Raw genomic sequence first — 18301 nt, 5'->3', positions numbered from 1 at the left:
GGTGGCAATATTTTCCTGTAAATGCTGCTGTCCCTTCTCAAAGCTTTCAGCACATCTTTGTTACCTAGAAAATTTAGGCTTTTGTGACCCCCCCCCCATTTTTAAACATTGGGCCCTGTTCTGCTTTCTGTTACGTGGTTTCAGCACAGAACAGCACCCGTTTGACTGAGAGCAGAATGTGGCCCATTCTTCTGATTTATGTAACTTTAAAAAACCTCTCTGCTTACATTTAAAACATTGGGTACAGCCTCTACTTTAGTGGCACAGTCTCTTTTGACCTTCTTTCAATCTCAGCACAGCAAGCTTTGTTGCTGTTGTTGGCTCCAGTTCTGACCGACCACAGCTGGGACTCACTAGTTCGGAGCCATTATCTTTGTTACCAGCATTTTCATCAACTCAAATAATGCTTCAAAAGTGCCTTTTTATCCCTCCTTCCCTTAATACAAAAGAGAGCACAGCTCCAAATATTCACTCCACAAATGATAAACTGCTTCAGAGAGGCAAAAGGACACTCTACCCGCAACAGCTAGAGAACTTTGGATCTGTGGAGGTATGCATGCCAAATTACACCTCTCCTGCATCCCATGCATTTTCACTTGAAATAGAGCTTGATCCTGCACATTTCTGAGCACTAGGTACTCATTTGAGTGCTCTGCTAGCCTGGGCTAGGATACTTGGTACCTTGCAGAGCTAATCCCATGAAGAATGCTTTTGCATGTTACTGGAAATGACTAGCAGTCATGGCTGTGGCAAGCAGTGGCCGATTATTGCTACACTAACTGACTAATGGCAGCTCCGTATTAAACTGATAACTCATGGACTGGGGTGAGGCTTTAAGCTGCAGTCCTTAGACACGGTTGCGGTGTCACTGCGCTGCCCAGCAGGCGTTCCAGGAGGCATAATGCCTCTGGAAGGATAGGGTGTCACGACGACCCCAATAAATTTTCAGAGGGGTAGCCGTGTATCAGCAAAAACAACGAGGAGTCCTTGTGGCACCTTAGAGACTAACACATTTATTTGGGCCTAGGCTTTCATGAGCTAAAACCCACTTCAACTTTGGCTGCTTCTGCATCGATACTGAGAATTTTAGGGACATCTCTATCTGTTCTAAGCAATCGTGAGGATGCTAGTGCAGAGTGGCTGCAGCAGTACCATTGTCATGTCGTCTAACACTGCTCAGGTCTGGGCAATATGGTGGCTAAAACACCGTCAGCTAGTCTGCATTAGAGACTCCTACTGTAACTGATGGAGCTGCACGGGTGCTGCAGCAAAAGTGGAAGATATCCCTAGAATTATCCAAGTAGATAAAATCATAGGAAAAATGCAGCACTGAAACCTTTGTGTGTGGGGCCAGCTCCACTGCTGTGTATGTGGGCGGGGGAAGGGTATAGCATGGCTCTTATTTGGAGCCAGTAGCCTGGCACAGTACAGTACTTGTATTCCTTGAGTGCAGGGACTGGGGGTTTGGATGGCATCTGCTCAAGAACACAAGGAAGAAAATGGCTCTTTGCCCTGCTACCTTCTACCTTGTCCGTGCAGGCAGGACTGGGCATAATATACTTCTAAGCAGTTTTATATACTCTGCTCAGAACTAGTGTGTTATGAATTCATATGTTCAACAACACTCTTTTTAAGGCAATGGTGCCATCGGCAATTTGTAATAATGAATCATTAGAGGCTCCTCTGCTTGCATAGCACCTCTTTTTATGCTCTTTGTTCTGCCACATAGCTAGCAAAAGAAGTGGGATATTAGTTTATTACATGGCCAAAATACCACAATTCCACAATCAAAAAAACAGGACAATTTTTGGCTCAGTGCCCATCCTGGTTCAATGGGGAAGTAAAGGCAGCACTTAGAAGTTGTGTGTGTGTAATATATAAAACAAATGGGAAAAGGGGAACTAGATAGCAATCAGTATAGATTAGAATTTATGAAATGTAGAAAATTGATTAAGAGAATGTCACAGGGTCGCTAGCCCTTTAAGGGTAATGGTTCCAGCTCCACCTGTGACTCGTTAGGCCATCCTCCCCAAGTGGGGAAAAACTAGACTAGACACGCAGGGGTGGTACCAGCCTCTTCCCGGTGGTGGTGAGGGGGCTGAAGTGAGCTGGAAATAAAATTGGGGGGCTGTGCCCCCCATCACCACAAGGCCCCACCCTCCTCCATGGCCCTGTCCCTGCTCCTCAGTTAAGAGCTGGCCCCACTTCCTCCCCGTCCTGAGGCCCTGGCCAGGTCAGAGGCCAGAAGCTGGAGCTGGGCACAGTGGGGCAGCTGCTGTGCTAGCTTCTACCATGGTGCAGGCAGCTGCAGAGATCCCCCATCTCCTCCTAACTCCTCATGCCTGGGGCCCCAGGGCTGTGGATTCTCCTCAGCCCCTTGCTGCCCTTCGACTGCTCAAAGCCCATGAGAGCCACCTGGGCGGGGGACCCGGCTCTGGGGCTGGCAGTGCCCTTGGGGAGCAGCAGCCATGGTGGGTGGGCCTAGGAGCCCAAGCCAGAGTGAGTCAATCTGGCTGCTGTGGGGAGCCCCACACCCTCCACCTGCCCTGGGTGATGCGCCACAGTGGGCAGGGCCAGGGGCTGTTGTTGTGGGGGGCCCCCATGCCTGGGTTTACTTCTGTGCTGCTGCTGGCGGCGGTGCTGCCTTCAGAGCTGGGTGGCTGGAGAGCAGCTGCTGGCTGGACGCCCAGCTCTGAAGGCAGCACCAACACCAGCAGCAGCGGTGAAATATCTGTGTGACGTTGGACCTGTGTGCCCGGAGGGATGTCGGGGGCCGCTAAGGCAAACTGTGGGGTGGCTATAGCCCCCGTAAGCCTTCCTGTAGATACATGATAGGTAGGTAATGAGATTGCCAGTTCAGTGTGGTGATGAGAAGCCTCTGGAGATACTTACAGGAGAGAGGAGGTGGTACGTGCCTGTGTGCAGTCTTCTCCTAGTGCAGAAGGAAAAGAAAGCGTTGAAAGGGGCCAGCAGTCTGAGGTGTGGGCCTCAGAAGGAGGGAATGCTGACCTAAAGAGGAAAAACCTTTAAGTTAGCAGGCTAGACCCCCACAGAAGCAGGGCGAAGGGACTCCTGACCCCACGGAGGGGAAATCTACATGAAGTATGTATAGACCCAAAAGGAGGGTTGTGGGATCCCTGAATCAAGGGGAGCAAGAAGAGGCCTCTCTAACTATAGGCAAGCTAGGCAGCTGCGTAGGGCAACAGATTGCCGGGCAGTTGCCAAGGGGATAGATTTGGCCCGGTCACCCATCTGTTCTGACAGAAAGGTGGCCGGGCCAAATTTGAGAGGCAGGTTGGGGCACACTGAAATATTGCCTAGGGTGGCAGATTGTACTGAATGGCCTCTGGGATCAAGGGTTGGACTTGAGGGGCAAAGGACAAATTTGATATGCTGTACGACACTTAATAAATAATACCCCCTCAAAGAAGGGGATCTTAGTTTAAAGTACTCTGGGCTGGGAGGATAGGAATACAATTACTGCCAGTCAACATGCTTTTCTGGAAAATAGGTTTGTCACACAACCTGATCTCATTTTTGGTAAGATTGCATATTTGAGTGATAAAGGTAACTGCATAAATGTAATACCCTGAGACTTTTGTAAGGTGTTTGAGTTAATACTGCACAACATTCTGATTAAAATATTAATACTATACAATATTAATGAAGCACATGATTAAGAACTGGCTAACAGAGGTCTCAAAAAGTAGTTGTCAATTAGGAATCATCATTGAATGGGGTTTTTTTCTGGTGGGGATCTGCAGAGAGCAGTACTAGGATTGCTGCTATTCAATATTAAATCTAACAATATTCAATATTTCTATCACTGATCTGGAAGTAAACATAAAATTTCCAGTTAAAGTTACAGCTGACGTAAAGATTGGCAGAGTGGTAAATAATGGTGAGGACAGGGCAGTCCTCATATGTAGTAAATTGAGCCCCTGTAAACAAAATATGTTTTAGTACAGCCAAATGCAGAGTCCTATATCTAGGAACAAGGAATGCAGGCCATACTATAGAGTGAGGGACTGTCCTGGAAAGCAGTGACTCTGAAAAGGATGTGGAGTTATAGTGGACAAACAACTCAACATAAGCTCCCAGGGCAATAGTGTGACAAAAAGGACTAATGCAATCCTTGGATGTATAAACAGGTGAGTAGCAAGTAAATGTAGGTAGGTGATTTTATGACAGTGTATGACATTGGTGAGACTGATACTAGAATACTGTGTACAGTTATGGTGTCAACATTTTAAAAGGGATGTTGAAAAATTGGAGAGGCTACAGAGAAGAGCCACAAAAAATGATAGTCTGGAGAAAATGCCTTTCTATCAGAGCTCAAGTCTGTTTTTAGCTTATCTTTCCCCCCACCCCACCCCCCACCAAAAAAAAAAGATTCATGGGTGACTTGATTATCGTGTCTAAATATCTTCACAGGGAGACAATACCTGGTATTAAAGGGCTCTTTAATCTCGGCATAACAAAGGTACCAAGAACCAAATGGCCCAAAGCTGAAGCAGATAAATTCTAAAGTGAGTCTAGGCACAATTTTTTAACCTTGAGGGTGATTAACCATTGGAACAAAACTACCAAGGGATTGGTAGAGCCTCCATCTCCTAACATTTCAAATCATGAGGGGATGCCTTTTTGGAAGACATGCTTTAGCCAAACAAAAATTATTGGGATCAGTACAGGGATAACTGGGTGAAATTTAATGGCCTGTGATTATATGGGCGGTCAGAATAAATGATCTAGTGGTCCTTTCTCATTTTAAAATCTAAGAATATGGAGTGCTAATGAGTTTACTGACAGCCAGTTAGATTAATAATAAAAGAGATGTATCCAAATCTAGGTAATTACTAGGTAATCTAGTTGGTGTGCTCTCCTGGGTGTGTATACTAATCATATTCAACACATTGTGGCTGATTTGAATTGTTTGGTTGACTAGACTGCATGGACGGGTGTGTCTCTCCATCAGATACCTGTATGATAATTAGAATATTTGACAGCCACAGCCTAAAGCATATCAATAAAATGTTAAGAATATATTTTGGCTTTGTGTCCTAGTACATTCCATGCTACCAATTCAAAGAAACACAAACCAACCAGACAAATAATTCCTCCCATGTAGTTAAAAAATAACTTGGCATTAAAGAGGTCATAAGTTACTTGGGATCTGAAAAGGTAGTGGGAAATTTAAAACAGTCATTAAAGGTGAACTTCAAAAACAAATGTGCATATGTCCTTTACTTCCCCTTTATAATGTACAGTAATTATGGCCTCCTGGAAGGTTTTTTTTCTCTTTTTCTTTTTTCTTTGCTTGCTTTTTACATTAAGGTCCTGGCTTCTCTTTTGTTGGAGGGAGTTCCAGTCTGTGTGGAAAATCTGTATAACATTATTGGAGTCTGAAACTTGAGATGCTGCTCTCCCTGTGAATTAGCTGAGTGACAATGGGGATATAGGGTATGTCTACACTGCAATTAAAAACGCACAGCTGGCCTGTGCCAGCAGACTAGGTCTCGCGGGGTTCAGGCTAAAGGAATATTTAACTACAGTGTGGACTTCTGGGCTTGGGCTGGAGCCCGGACTCTAAGCCCAAGCCTGAAAATCTACACTGAAGTTAAACAGCCCCTTAGCCTGAGCCCCTTGAGCCCAAGTCAGCTAGCACAGGCCAGACCTAATTGAAATGTATACATACCCAGAGGCGGATTAGGGGCTCTGGGCCAGAGCAAGTGGGGGGCCCCTCCCCACCCCTTTTGCCTGCAGTTCCTCCCACCCCCTTCGCCCCCCTCCTGGTACTCTTGCCAGGGAGTGGGGTTGGGGTGCGAGGGCTTGCCCCACTCCCCGGCAGGAGCACCAGGTGGGTGGAGTGGGACAAGCCCCTGCGTCCTGACCCCACTCCTTGGCAGGAGCGCTGGGCAGAGTGCGGGGGGCCCCCCAGTTGGCTGGGGCCCCTGGGCATGGGCCCCAGTGGCTAATCCACCACTGGACATACCCATAAAATCTTGGGCCCTCATCCTGAAAAGACTTAAGCACGTGCTTAACGTAAGTGCATGCATAAGTCTTTGCAAGGTGAGGGCCTTAGACTGTGTATGCGAAATGTTCCCTTCTCCTCCCATGTCCGTTTTGGGCTGGGAGAGATTCATCACCAAAACCTCCATAAAAATTGCCAATCGTCTCCAGCCGGGACAGGGAAGCACAATTTCTCTCTTTCCCATGACCACAGTAACTGAATGTACCCGTGTCCACACCCTACACACTATTGTAATAATCTTTGTACAGAGTATGCCTTGGAAAGTGTCATTTGAAAACTCATAACTTGCTGGTCAGTATCATTCTGATAAAATGTGTGGCAACATTGTATGTGAAGTTATAAGATTACACTGTCTGGTGCTATTAACACATGTTCCAAACAGAAGTTGGCAAACAGATCTGTCCTAAACAAAAGAATATGTGTTCTGCTTAATCTCCGTTTAAGCAGTAAACAGAGTCATCAAGCAGGAAGGGAAACAAAGGGAGCTCAAATAGGTGGGGTGGGGGTGGTGGGGAAGCATCAGAGAACATCCTGCCCCATAGACTTTTTGTCTCCTGGTACCCAGCTGGAAGTGTTTTTCAAGAGGGGGACAAACTATAAAAAAGGAAGGACCAACACCCCAAGGTTGGTCCTTCCCCCGACCCCAGCGCCCATTGTATACACAGCCCCTGAAGCAACAAAGGAAGCATTTGGATTCTGGGAGAAGGGGTTCTGACCTAAGAAGTTTGGTCAGTAGGGCTGCTGAGAGCATGTGGTGAGAAAACTTTGCTTCGAATTTAACACAGTTTGTTAAATTAGGCACCCATTGTGTTTTATCTTTATTTTTCTTGTAACCATTTCTGACTTTTATGCCTCATTACTTGTATTCACTTAAAATCTCTCCTTGTGGTGAATAAACTTGTTTTATTGTTTATCTAATCCAGTGCATTTACACTGAAGTGTCTGGGGACACTCCATTTGAGGTGGCAAGTTGTGTGCATATTATTTCTATTAGAGAAATAACAGACATTATATAAACTTGTACTGTCCAGGAGAGGACTGGGCAGCACAGGACATACATTTCTGGGGGGAAATTTAAGACTGGGTGTGTGTTGGGGTCACTGTGCAGTATAACCATGGCTGGTAAGAGCCAAGGTATGGCTGGCTGGCTGCAACACACACCGAGGCATAGCTAGGAGTGACTTGTATGCTGGTGGCTGTTTGTGAGCAGTCCAGCTGGAGGCTACAGGAGCAAAGCATTGAAAGGGCTGCCCAAGTTATAGGGCAGGGGTGACACAGCTACTCACTAGTCTGATACGTCGCACTGAGCACTTCATAATCTTTATCCTCACAATACCTCTATTAGTCCCATTTTACAGATGGGGAACTGAGGCGCAGAGAGACTAATTGATTCACAAAAGGTCTCACAAGAAGTCCGTGGCAGACTAATAAATTGAACACTGGTCTCCCAAGTCCCAGGCTAGTGCTCCAAGCAATGGATCATTCTCCTTCTCAAGTTGCAGCAAGATTTGTCAGGATGACAGGTATGAAAATAAGATGGGCCCAAAGCAAAACCCTGGATCTCAACCCTGGACTCTGCCAGTGTTGGAAAATCTCAACCCAGCTATGGATTTTGTATCTTGACCCTCTCTCTAATTACAATGACAATCTGAAGAAAATGATGCCAATTAAAACTTTATAAGATCAAAATATAGCAGATTTCTTATATGCTAATTATGTAATCATCTGTTTGAAAGTTTGTTACATACAAAATTTAACATAACTGCCCCACAACTCATTTGAAATCTATGTACACATGCACACACACAAATATTTCCATGAGGGATATATAATATTAATATAAAAATTTAGGCCCCCTCCGCCCATGGAAATTCTTCTTAAAAAGAGGATGCAGCCACTGGCTCTCATACCCTCCTTCAAAATGTTGCATTTGGGTAGGGTATACTCAGTTGCAGCCACTCAGTTATACCTTTCTGCAAGGTCATTTCAACTTAGGTAATGCCCTACTGTGGTAAAAGCACAAGTCATGAGTTTTGCTGACTCTGAAGTAGAGCTCAGAGAATAATTTGTAACCACCTAATCATTAACTAGATTAATTTAGCACCTTATCCTGTTCACAGATCATACTTTTTCAAATGTATTTATTATATTTTAATTTTACAGTAGTGCTTAAGGATCCCAGTTGAGATCAGGACCCCAGCAGGCTAGGCACTGTTAAACACACAGTAGAAAGGGGTCCCTGCCCCAAGGAACTTGCAGTGCCACTAGATAAAATAGACAAAGATTGAGAGGAAAAACAAAGGATCAGAGAGGTAATATGATTTGCCCAATAGCAGGTTAATTGGTCAGTGACCTGGGAATAAATTTTTAAAATATTTATGCCATATTGATTGGTTTTCAGTATTGCATATCAATCTGTGTGGCTTAATTATGATTGGTCAGATAAGTCACTTGATATTATTTCTGTTTCCTGATTGGAGGAGTGAACCACCATTTCTAGTAAGAATTTTATATATGTCAATATAAGCTTTGGTTTCCGTGAATTTTAAATTTACTTTTTGTGAGAATTCCTGTCAGTAGCATTGATTACTTCAAAGTTTACAAAAAAAAGGACACAAGGCATGTGAGTATGGTCGAAAATTCAAATAGATATTTTCAGATTTTTTTTGCACACTATTGTCTACCCTAAATAAAAATTAAAACCAAAAAAGTCAACACTTTGCATTTATATAGTGCCTCTTAGCTGAGAATTATGAAACTTAGCATTTACATGGCACTTTTTATTATTCTTTGCAAATAATAACTAATTTATTTTCACCACACTCTTTGAGATAGGAAAATATCATTATCTCCTTTTTACGGATGAGGAACCTGAAGCCAAGAGAAGTTTGTGTTTTTGTTTGTGTTTTTAAACAAAACAAAAAACCTCCAAGATTTTATGGTGGGTCAATGGTAGAGACCGGAACAGAACTGAATGATCTTACCTCTGTTTGTTTTTACTGCTTTAAGTAAGAGATGATATAGCAGTAGTTCTCAAACTTTTGTACTGGTGACCCCTTTCACATAGCAAGTCTCTGAGTGTGACCTCCCTCCCCCCTTTTATAAATTAAAAACACTTTTAAATATATTTAACACCATTATAAATGCTGGATGCAAAGTGGGGCTTGGGGTGGAGGCTGACAGCTCACAATGCCCCCTGTAATAACCTCTTGACCCCCTGAGAGGTCCCGACCCGCAGTTTGAGAACCCCTGTGATGCAGCATCCACTGTCTTGCAGCTCCTCATGTGAGAACAAACACAAAAAAATAATTCATTTTCAAGGAGATCGGGATAACCCTGGTAGGTCAGTCTCCAAGTTGGAGAAAGACTTGACCAAATAACATGAAGCATTATTCTATGTGTGCTTCATATTGCTCAGTCGATCATCCGCTTCCCCCCTTTGAGTCTGTCCAATGCTGTTTGTATCTTTGAAGTCCATTCTCTGCCTCTTTTCTGGCCTCAATTCTCCCAAATGGTTTTAAAAACTATATTAATACTCACTCGCTCATCAAATAACCAGGTTGTTTTAGGATTTGGCGCACGTAGTCCCTTTCCTTTCTCTTCCATTCCCTGACACAGGCCTGGTCTACACTATAAACTTTTGCTGGTAAAGTAATGTCACTTTAGAAAAACCCAAACATTACTATACCAGCAAAAGCTCTTCTGCAGAGGCAGGTATACAGACCTACGTTATACCAGCAGAAGCACTTTTAGTACATTCAGGGAGCTGGTTTAAGCTATATTGGTAAAAGCACTCTTTCGGTATAAACTCATCTGGAGGAGGGTTTGCCAGAATAGCTATACCAGCAAACCCTTTGTAGCATAGACGTGGCCATAGTAACTCATCTGACTTTGGGTTTGTCACACATGCTCTCACCCACATGCACCCTTTTAGACTCATATCCATTCTACACAGTGACCTCATTCCAAATATCAATTGTGTTAGCTGTGTTGTGGGCTCCCTGGCTTGGAAAATGGAATTGTAACCCATCCTTATGGAATGATTTGTCATGTTTCATTTGTGCTTGTTATTAAAAGCCTAATGGAGGCAACTGGTCTCCCAATGAAAGGCAGCTCCTCTTCTGGCTGTGCAAGGGCAGACAGATGATATGTGAGTTTAACAGTAACATGCTCTGAGAACTCATATGCCAGCTTTTGTAACTGCTGTTGAGCATTCACTGGAGCTTTAAACTTTACTTAATGTCCCCTACACAGCTGATCAGAACGTGCTGTAAAATTATCCAGTTTCGTGTATATTAAATCCCAGGCACTGGAACCTATGATGGAGAACGATGAAGGAAAAAGGTGGAGTAGAATCTGAACTTGCACTGAACCTAATTGCTTCCTGTTCACACAGACATAATAATGTATAGCATTTTGGAAAAAAACTTTTTCTACTGAAATCTATATACGTGTAGGAATAAAAATGTCAGAAATCCTTTTAAAAATGAGACACGTGGCACTATATACTTCTAAATCATTATCTGGCACCTAAGAAGCACAATTTGATATTTACAAAGAACCTTTTTTCTCTGGTAGGGAAGGGCATAAGTGTGTTGTGAAGGATAACCTTGTAGTTAAGGTACAGGCATAGGGATAAGAAGACCTGGGGTGTAATCCTGGATCTATTGATGTAAATGGGAATTTTGCAATTGACTTCAAAGGGGCAAAGGTTTCACCTCTGCTGTTTAAGACTTGGGTAGGAGTCAGGGAAAAACTGTGCTTTGCCAGAGACTTAGGCCCCAGTCATTCAAAGCATATAAGGTTTCAGAGTAGCAGCCGTGTTAGTCTGTATCCACAAAAAGAAGAGGAGTACTTGTGGCACCTTAGGCCCACGAAAGCTTATGCCCAAATAAATTTGTTAGTCTTTAAGGTGCCACAAGTACTCCTGTTCTTAAAGCATATATGCATATGTTTGACTTTAAGCACATGAATAGTCCTAATGACATGGGTTATTCGTGTACTTGCAGTTAAGCAGATGCTTATGCTACTTTCTGGATCAGGGTCTGAGTGTGTGACATTGTGAGTATTTAAGCTTAGTACCAATGTGGACACAAGAACAAATGGATATAAACTGGTCATTGGGAAGTTTGGACTTGAAATTAGACGAAGGTTTCTAACCATCAGAGGAGTGAAGTTTTGGAATAGCTTTCCAAGGGAAGCAGTGGGGGCAAATGACCTATCTGGCTTTAAGATTAAACTCAATAAGTTTATGGAGGAGATAGTATGATGGGATAACATGATTTTGCCAATTAATTGATCTTTAAATATTCATGGTAAATAGGCCCAATGGCCTGTGATGGGATGTTAGATGGGGTGGGATCTGAGTTACTACAGAGAATTCGTTCCTGGGTATCTGGCTGGTGAATCTTGCCCATATGCTCCGGGTTCAGCTGATCGCCATATTTGGGGTCAGGAAGGAATTTTCCTCCAGGGCAGATTGGAAGAGGCCCTGGAGGTTTTTCGCCTTCCTCTGTAGCATGGGGCACGGGTCACTTGCTGGAGGATTCTCTGCTCCTTGAAGTCTTTAACCCACGATTTGAGGACTTCAATAGCTCAGACATAGGTGAGAGGTTTATTGTAGGAGTGGGTGGGTGAGATTCTGTGGCCTGCCTTGTGCAGGAGGTCAGACTCGATGATCATAATGGTCCCTTCTGACCTTAATATCTATGTATCTATGTATTGGAGAAATCACTGAACTGCACATTCTTTGGTTTTCCCCATCTGTAAAATGGGGTTAGGTAAATATCACTTATCTCCTAAGAGTGTTGGAAAGCCAAATTAATTAATGTTTAAGTGCCTGGAGAACCACAGAGACGTATGTGTGTGTTTTTATAAATAGAGATCACTAGAACTACTTGTCATTTTACTACATTGGGATGAAGTATTTGTTATCATCATCAGATAAATATAAAATATATCCTTGTTATCTCTAGGGTGAATTTGGCCCATTATTCTTAAATAAAGATAACTGTTCTCTTTCTTGTATATTTCTTTATTACAGATTAAAAATGATAATGCTTGCAGCTGAGAGTCACAGTTTAGTTTTAATGCCTTTGAGCTTGCAATGCCTTTCTTTACTGTCATACATTTCTTTTTCCCCTCTATAGAAGGCGCTCTCACACCACTGTCCACTTCTGGGAAACTGATTCCTAGAGCCAAAACTCAGGCCAGTAATCCTGTTAAACTGCAGGTTTGACAAGACAAAGCAGCCAGTGGTACTACACTAGTGCATAAAACAAAGCTAGAAGTAAGTAAATACATAAATCTGCATTTTTGGAACAATAAATACCACTCGCTAAGTGATTTACATCTAGAGAAGTAAAAACTCCATCTAGCCACACCATAATAGAAATCTGTTCATTTCCAGTGATAATAAAACATGATTTCTTATACATTCAGGACCTATTCTGTAGAAGTGATTGGTGTATTAATTGAGTTCTAAAGGTGCATTTTTTCAAAGAGAAAGTCACTTTCAACTGATGGGACTCCAAAATAAACTTGGAAATAGGAATGTTGGAGAGGTGGGGGGAGAGAAAGAGAGTGCACGCATGTGCATTCCTTCACTTTTGTGTGTTTTTGAATGAGGAATAGCCCACCTTCAATTCTTTGCTGTGTGATTTCATCCCTGGCTGGATCATCGCCGGCTGGAGTATCACTTATCACTCCTGTTCTGCTCATGCTGGTTCCCTGGGGAGATTGGCTGAGTTTGCCTTGAATCCACATGGATTCCACATCATCTAGTTCAGACTGGCTTGAAAGTGTGTGATTAAATGTGAGGGGCAGTGGGGGCAGCACAGATCACCTTCCTCTGGTAAAAGCAAGGGGGAGTTCCCCCTCCTCTCTGTCTCTGTGCATTCGATGAAGTGAGCTGTAGCTCACGAAAGCTTATGCTCAAATAAATTGGTTAGTCTCTAAGGTGCCACGAGTACTCCTTTTCTTTTTGCGAATACAGACAAACATGGCTGCTACTCTGAAACATCTCTGGGCTGGATAAGCTGTGCTTCCCCACAACTCACCCTCCTCCCTGCCTGGCGCAGTGAGAGTGAACTATCCAGCCTAGCCACCCCAGGGTTTTCTAAATAATTATTTGACCCACAAGCTGTGTTGTCACTTAACCACTTGGACAAACATTTGAGTTGGCAATCCACCTCTGTGTCCTTCAGAAATGATCCTAAAAGGTGCGAAAGCATGAAGGCCCACATCCTCATCTTTGCTCCCAGGCTGAATGACATGGCTGGGACTGACAGCCTCTGGTGTCCCAGGGGGCTGGATGCAAGGGTGAGATCATTCTAGTGTCCAGTCCACGTGAAAGAAACGTCTGAACATTTGTGTGACTTGGCAAAGAAAGGGCTTGGAGAAATACTTCAAATAGAAATGCAAGTTGGCCCACTATTGGGTTATATCATTGATCACCATCTAAAGCTGGCTGATAAGTAATGGACTATAAATTAAATGCCATCCTTCCTTTCCAAAGTACATAATTATGATTTTCATCAGAGAGATTAGCCAAGTTCAGCATCTATTGGAATTATTCAGTGATTACTTGATAATTACTTGCTTAGGTACATATATAGTTAAGGTGTTTGCTTAGGCACATCAGTCTTTTCTGGTTTATTTTCCTTGTTTTGGTGAAGATAAGAATATGTTGAACTAGAAGCACAAGTAAATTAACATCTGAAATATATTGAGTGCATATATGTCTTTGGATCCTCATGTCCTTGTGAATGGATTGGCAGGCTATGAAAAGAATGAGGGGAATGAAGGTAATTAACAGCTGAACAAAGGAGAGTGAGAGAGAAGCTGTTTGTGAAATGAATATGGATCTAAATGATGAGAAGAACAATTTGGGAGAACAAAACAGATGCAATCTACCACAGAAACCCTTTGTTGCGATTATGCCAATGAGGAACAGGAGCCTCTGCACCTCTGTTATAATGAGATGTTACGCTAAATTAAAGTGGGTCTCATCCCTTAGACATTGCTGAAGTGAGACTGATTTGAAAGTTGTTACACGTTTTTTAAATGTAGAAACAATAAACAGGGGCACAACCTCCTGAAAGCCAGATCCATGTCACATTACAGCAGTGTTGCCAAGCCCAGACATTCAAAAATCATGAGGCAGGACCTTAAGAAACAAAACAAATGAAAAGGGAGACCATGCACCATACATAGAATAGTTTGATCTTAGCTATTACCAGAACTTGTAGAATTGAGACTTTTTTCCCCAATCAACTAATATTCTAAATGCATCTATGGACTAGGGAGATTATAAAAGGAACACATGACAGTTAAATGTCTGACTCCCATTGAAAGTCAATGGGACTTGGATGCCGAAGTGCCTGCCATTTGTGGCTTTGAAAATCTCTCCCAAATGCAAGGAGTACTTGTGGCACCTTAGAGACTAACAAATTTATTTGAGCATAAACTTTCATGAGCTACAGCTCACTTGATTGGATGCACATCCGATGAAGTGAGCTGTAGCTCACGGAAGCTTATGCTCAAATAAATTTGTTAGTCTCTAAGGGGCCACAAGTCCTCCTTTTCTTCTTGCGGATACAGGCCAACACGGCTGCTACTATGAAATCTCCCAAATACAGTGAAGGGCAGTGATTTGCTGCACACTGTGGAATAGAGCATGGGCCAGTCCTATGTAGTAGTATTTTTTATTTTTTATTTATTACGTGCCGATTCACAATCTGATGATTATGCTAAACAAAGAGTACAAGCCTAAACTCTTCAGGGGCAAGAGCAGTGATTCTCAACCAAGAATACGTGTGCACAGAGGTCTTCTGGGGGATACATCAACTCATCTTTTGCCTAGTTTTACAACAGGCTACATAAAAAGCACTAGTGCCGTCAGTACAAACTAAAATTTCACACAGACAATGACTTTTTCTATATACTATACACTGGACTGTAAATACAGTATTTGTATTCCAATTGATTTATTTTATAATTATATGGTAAAAATGAGAAAGTGAACAATTTTTCAGTAATAGTTTGCTGGGACACTTTTGTATTTTTTTATCTGATTTTGTAAGCAGGTAGTTTTTAAGTGAGGTGAAACTTGGGGGTACACAAGACAAATCTGACTTCTGAAAGGGGTACAGTAGTCTGGAAAGGTTGAGAGCTACTGATTTAGATATTATAGGCACAAATGCTACAAACCTGTGAATTGATACTGAGCAAGGTATAGATGATATTGCTGGTGGGCTTTGCAGGTTTTTTTTTTTTTTAAATAGGTTAGGTTTTGAAGGGGGATATTCATGCACTCATCCTGGACATAAATTAATGAGACTATAAACTCTGGATTATGGTTAGGTTGTACTGAGGTGGTCATAGGTTCTGGAATTCTGTATTCCCTACAGACTTTGAAGAATCCAAGAGCAGCAATTTCTGGGTTCTCTAACAACTCTATGTTATCTTGGGTTTGTTACTGAAAGGGATAAATTCTTCAAGATCTGTACTCCAATTTCCACAGGTTTCAAAAAACACAAAGCTTTATTGTTCATTGGAGGTTTCAAGTCAGTTAATCTCCAGCTTGGCTGTCTTGGAACAAAAGACCCAAAACCAAACCAAACCAAACCCTTGTAATGCTGATGGGCGTTAAACTGATGTGTCTTGCTGGCTCCATTTCAACAATCGGTTCTGTGTCCAACAGCTGATGTGCCTTCATGGTCACCCATACTGTGTGTGTTCACCCCCATTGATGTTGTTGACCTGTTTTTTCCCATTGGGTGCTGCTGGGGTAGATCAGGTGTGTAAAGAATACACTCCATTTATTATAATAATAATTAATAATTATTATTATTTTATTTTATTTATTTGTACCCAGGACCCATTTTTCCTTCCCCTTCCCACTACCAAATTGAGAACTAGGAATCTATAGCCCTCTGGCAGACACAGGAGCAATACAAGGAGACAGAGAATAAATCATTATAATTTCTTACTTTGTTTCACCACTTCCTTACTTTGTTTCACCACCCCTCCCCCCCAAAAAATGGGTCTGATTCTCATTTAGTCTAAGGCAGCTTAGACAGTACTGCCAGGGTGAAGGGGCCTTCAGATGGGTGTGAAAGAGTCAAAGTGAAAACCTGGCCTGCATGAAATCAATGGCAAACCTCCCATTGATTTCTGTGGGGTCAGCTTTCCAGACACACGCCTCCACTCTTTTGCACCCACTTTAAGGTCTCTTTGACTGCCAGAGTGGTGTAAAATGGCCTTACTGCAAATGGGAATTGGGCCCTTTTCTGGACACTAAGGTGAGCAAGATGGACATGGGGATACAGAGTTTGATCCTGTGAGGTGCTGAGTCGCCGCCGGTTTTATGGTCGTAAATGTGAGCTGGGGAAGCTCAGAGCTTGCAGGATCCAGCCTATCATGCTTGATGATAAAATTCACTCTACCCCGGGGGAGAACAAATCAAAGGCCAGTCACTGGGAAACGCTAATGTATTGTGTGAATAGAACAATATGGGCCAAGATATGCCTTCACTGTCATGCATGTGATGCCACCACTCAGTCTAAGTATACCCTTTCTTACAGTTCTGTGACTGGCAAGGGTATTGTTCATTTTGGATATAGCTGATAGGAGAGTTTCTAAAATACTCAGTTGTGTGCTGGTGCCTTTTGAACTGAGTGGAATGGGGAGCAAGTAGCAGCTGTGTTTTTACAAAGGGGACAGCAAATTTGGGCCTACCAGGAAACCAAAGTAGACTTTTGTATAGGAAATAGTGGAACCAGCACGAGGGATGGATGCTAGGCTCTGAAAAGGCTGCTCATGTTAATGTCACTAAAACATCCTGCAGTGTTGTGGGAGAATCTGGTCAGGAATGCTGCATCAACGGCAATCTTCACTGACCAAACAGGATGAGGGAGCAGCGGCAGCAAAGCAGAGACAGGCACTGGCGCTGGGCTGACAGACAGACACATAAACAAAACTAGAGAGGAAGCTCTGCTTACAGTTGAAAGAGAAATCCCAAACTCCAAGAGGCAAATGATGGGCTTGGGTGGCTATAAATAGCCACACAATGTAATGTCGTCGTTTGCAATGTTTGATAGCACTATAGAGGTTCAAGCATTCTTATAACACACTGTATATGGTTAAAATTGCATTTAATATGTACATTCACTGCTCCCCTATAGGTTTATTGTGATTGATTTTTATATTTTTTACAAGGAGAAGCTGCTAAACATTGATTAAATAATTATCATTCCCTGAAACGGAAGAAATGACATTTTTGGGCAGCAAGCTGAAGTGCATAAACAACTATTTTTTTTTTAAAAAAGTCTAAAATAAGGGTGCAATAAATCAGTGTCTGTGCACAAAATCAAGTTTTTATTAGAATAATAACATGAGATACATGTTCCAAATAAAGAAGTATTGAGGGGCCCCTGGATACATCAAATACTTGGTCTGTCAGACTCTTGATTGTGGTTTTAGGATTTGATCCATTGCTTGCTGAAGTCAATAAAAGGACTTCTTTTAATTTCAACTGGTATTAGATCAAGCCCTGACTGAGAAGTATTGTCCCTCAAAGAATATTCTCAAATGGATTACTAAAAATAGTCTGAACTAGGCATTATTCACATGTATTCCGGAACTGATCTTCCTGCAAACACAGTTAGGGGGTCTGCTACGGCGTTTGATTATCAGCTAGGTCTCAATAGGCAATTTATTGGGTTTTTAGGTTAGAAGCATACTTCTGGAGCAGTGAGAAGTTTCACTGCAAGAACACTCTCTCTCTCCAGATGAGGAACACAGAGAAAAACCTATAAATGGCTCAGTGGGATCTTGTGCCAAATTACAAGTGAGGTATAAAGTGATTCAGTCAGTTTTGCAGACCTCTGTGGCAGCAGGAGTTATGCCAGTTTACACCAGCTGAACACTTGGCCCATTGTTCATTGCATGGTAATATTTCTATTGTATAAAAGAGGGGTATATTGTGTTTAAAGGACACTGCAAGGTTGCTGCTGCATCTTGAATCAGATCATAGCTTTGTGAATATTGTGGGGATCACGTTCACTGTGCATTGTTGTTCCACTTACCTTTTATTTTCTATTTTTTTAAATTTTTTAATATCCAAATTTCCATTCAAATGAATAGGACACTTGCACTACTGATTTCAGAGTGATTTTGCAGTATCTTCCTAAACAAAATGAGTGAGTTTTATTATTTAGTTACAGAGAGGAGAAAATTGTGGTTGGTGCTTCTCAGCATAACACATCT

General features: G+C 42.4%; 1 long non-coding RNA gene across 3 annotated transcripts in view; it reads left to right on the top strand.

Annotated features, from left to right (window-relative positions):
• Positions 1–466: 466 nt before the first annotated feature.
• LOC311518824 overlaps positions 467–18301 on the top strand; it is a 33000-nt gene continuing 15165 nt past the window's right edge. For 2 of the 3 annotated variants that reach the window (XR_014711125.1, XR_014711126.1), the window contains exon 1: positions 469–550. This is a non-coding gene — a long non-coding RNA (uncharacterized lncRNA). Of the gene's footprint in view, positions 551–18301 lie in introns of all 3 variants that reach the window. The other variant, XR_014711124.1, reaches the window with a different exon arrangement.

Source organism: Lepidochelys olivacea, assembly GCF_965140295.1.
Source record: "Lepidochelys olivacea isolate rLepOli2 genome assembly, chromosome: 3".
NCBI classification, from domain to species: domain Eukaryota; kingdom Metazoa; phylum Chordata; order Testudines; family Cheloniidae; genus Lepidochelys; species Lepidochelys olivacea.
Note: the sequence above shows the minus strand (reverse complement) of the source record. Positions and strands in the feature narration are given on the sequence as shown.